We start from the raw sequence: 3,880 nt of genomic DNA, 5'->3' as shown, positions 1-3,880 counted from the left end.
GAAACTTCCTCAACATGATAAAGAGCATATATGAAAAACCCACAGCCAGCATAGTACTCAATGGTGAGAGACTGAAAGCCCCCCCTCTAAGATCAGGAACAAGACAAGGATGCCCGCTGTCACCACTGTTATTCAACATTGTGCTGGAAGTGCTAGCCAGGGCAATCCGGCAAGACAAAGAAATAAAAGGCATCCAAATTGGAAAAGAAGAAGTAAAACTGTCATTGTTTGCAGATGATATGATCTTATACCTAGAAAACCCTGAGAAATCAACGATACACCTACTAGAGCTAATAAACAAATTTAGCAAAGTAGCGGGATACAAGATTAATGCACATAAGTCAGTAATGTTTCTATATGCTAGAAATGAACAAACTGAAGAGACACTCAAGAAAAAGATACCATTTTCAATAGCAACTAAAAAAATCAAGTACCTAGGAATCAACTTAACCAAAGATGTAAAAGACCTATACAAAGAAAACTACATAACTCTACTAAAAGAAATAGAAGGGGACCTTAAAAGATGGAAAAATATTCCATGTTCATGGATAGGAAGGCTAAATGTCATTAAGATGTCAATTCTACCCAAACTCATCTACAGATTCAATGCAATCCCAATCAAAATTCCAACAACCTACTTTGCAGACTTGGAAAAGCTAGTTATCAAATTTATTTGGAAAGGGAAGATGCCTCGAATTGCTAAAGACACTCTAAAAAAGAAAAACGAAGTGGGAGGACTTACACTCCCTGACTTTGAAGCTTATTATAAAGCCACAGTTGCCAAAACAGCATGGTACTGGCACAAAGATAGACATATAGATCAATGGAATCGAATTGAGAATTCAGAGATAGACCCTCAGATCTATGGCCGACTGATCTTTGATAAGGCCCCCAAAGTCACTGAACTGAGTCATAATGGTCTTTTCAACAAATGGGGCTGGGAGAGTTGGATATCCATATCCAAAAGAATGAAAGAGGACCCCTACCTCACCCCCTACACAAAAATTAACTCAAAATGGACCAAAGATCTCAATATAAAAGAAAGTACCATAAAACTCCTAGAAGATAATGTAGGAAAACATCTTCAAGACCTTGTATTAGGAGGCCACTTCCTAGACTTTACACCCAAAGCACAAGCAACAAAAGAGAAAATAGATAAATGGGAACTCCTCAAGCTTAGAAGTTTCTGCACCTCAAAGGAATTTCTCAAAAAGGTAAAGAGGCAGCCAACTCAATGGGAAAAAATTTTTGGAAACCATGTATCTGACAAAAGACTGATATCTTGCATATACAAAGAAATCCTACAACTCAATGACAATAGTACAGACAGCCCAATTATAAAATGGGCAAAAGATATGAAAAGACAGTTCTCTGAAGAGGAAATACAAATGGCCAAGAAACACATGAAAAAATGTTCAGCTTCACTAGCTATTAGAGAGATGCAAATTAAGACCACAATGAGATACCATCTAACACCGGTTAGAATGGCTGCCATTAAACAAACAGGAAACTACAAATGCTGGAGGGGATGTGGAGAAATTGGAACTCTTATTCATTGTTGGTGGGACTGTATAATGGTTCAGCCACTCTGGAAGTCAGTCTGGCAGTTCCTTAGAAAACTAGATATAGAGCTACCATTCGATCCAGCGATTGCACTCCTCGGTATATACCCAGAAGATCGGAAAGCAGTGACACGAACAGATATCTGCACGCCAATGTTCATAGCAGCATTATTCACAATTGCCAAGAGATGGAAACAACCCAAATGTCCTTCAACAGATGAGTGGATAAATAAAATGTGGTATATACACACGATGGAATACTACGCGGCAGTAAGAAGGAACGATCTGGTGAAACATATGACAACATGGATGAACCTTGAAGACATAATGCTGAGCGAAATAAGCCAGGCACAAAAGAGAAATATTATATGCTACCACTAATGTGAACTTTGAAAAATGTAAAACAAATGGTTTATAATGTAGAATGTAGGGGAACTAGCAGTAGAGAGCAATTAAGGAAGGGGGAACAATAATCCAGGAAGAACAGATAAGCTATTTAACGTTCTGGGGATGCCCAGAAATGACTATGGTCTGTTAATTTCTGATGGTTGTAGTAGGAACAAGTTCACTGAAATGTTGCTATATTATGTAACTTTCTTGGGGTAAAGTAGGAACATGTTGGAAGTTAAGCAGTTATCTTAGGTTAGTTGTCTTTTTCTTACTCCCTTGCTATGGTCTCTTTGAAATGCTCTTTTATTGTATGTTTGTTTTCTTTTTAACTTTTTTTTTCATACAGGTGATTTGAAAAAAGAAGGGAAAGTTAAAAAAAAAAAAAAAAAAAAAAAGAAAAAAGACAAACAAGGGAAAAAAAAAAAAAAAAAAAAAGATGTAGTGCCCCCTTGAGGAGCCTGTGGAGAATGCAGGGGTATTCGCCTACCCCACCTCCATGGTTGCTAACATGACCAAAGACATAGGGGACTGGTGGTTTGATGGGTTGAGCCCTCTACCATAAGTTTTACCCTTGGGAAGACGGTTGCTGCAAAGGAGAGGCTAGGCCTCCCTGTATTTGTGCCTAAGAGTCTCCTCCTGAATGCCTCTTTGTTGCTCAGATGTGGCCCTCTCTCTCTGGCTAAGCCAACTTGAAAGGTGAAATCACTGCCCTCCCCCCTACGTGGGATCAGACACCCAGGGAAGTGAATCTCCCTGGCAACGTGGAATATGACTCCCAGGGAGGAATGTAGACCTGGCACCGTGGGACGGAGAACATCTTCTTGACCAAAAGGGGGATGTGAAAGGAAATGAAATAAGCTTCAGTGGCAGAGAGATTCCAAAAGGAGCCGAGAGGTCACTCTGGTGGGCACTCTTATGCACACTTTAGACAACCCTTTTTAGGTTCTAAAGAATTGGGGTAGCTGGTGGTGGATACCTGAAACTATCAAACTACAACCCAGAACCCATGAATCTCGAAGACAGTTGTATAAAAATGTAGCTTATGAGGGGTGACAATGGGATTGGGAAAGCCATAAGGACCAAACACCACTTTGTCTAGTTTATGGATGGATGTGTAGAAAAGTAGGGGAAGGAAACAAACAGACAAAGGTACCCAGTGTTCTTTTTACTTCAATTGCTCTTTTTCACTCTAATTATTATTCTTGTTACTTTTGTGTGTGTGCTAATGAAGGTGTCAGGGATTGATTTAGGTGATGAATGTACAACTATGTAATGGTACTGTAAACAATCGAAAGTACAATTTGTTTTGTATGACTGCGTGGTATGTGAATATATCTCAATAAAATGATGATTAAAAAAAAAAAAAAAAAAGAAAACACAAGTTCTGAATTTTTATGAAATTAATTTTAATCTTACTAATAATCTGGTAATTTTACACCTTGTCAAATATTTTAGAAAAATGTCTGCAAATATGTACCAGGATATATACAAGAATGTTCATGGTAGTATAATAGCAAAAAATTTGCCAATCTGTTCAAATGTTCATCAATAGAACAATGGATTAATACACTATTACAGCTCACCAGACATAATGTTTGTTATACAGTAGTGAAAATGAATGAACTATAACAATACACAGAATCATGGATACATTTCAGAAATAGAATATTTACCTACATATCATACATATTGTTTTGTATGTAGCAAATAGTAAATATTTTAACTATAAATGTGAATAATTGCTTAGGTACTCTTTCAGTGCTTCCTAACTTGGTAGGGGTTGAAAAAGTAATTAAATTTGTCATGAATGCTGAGTATCTTTGCATATTTTCCTGGGTGTGCCAAGAATGCTTTACCAGGGCTATTTCTCAGGGTTATATTTACTGTGAGCAACCTTCAGAATTGAAGTAGTGTGTCTCACCAGACCA

Source organism: Choloepus didactylus, chromosome 3, assembly GCF_015220235.1.
Source record: "Choloepus didactylus isolate mChoDid1 chromosome 3, mChoDid1.pri, whole genome shotgun sequence".
Lineage (NCBI taxonomy): Eukaryota > Metazoa > Chordata > Mammalia > Pilosa > Megalonychidae > Choloepus > Choloepus didactylus.
This window is presented reverse-complemented; position numbering follows the sequence as displayed.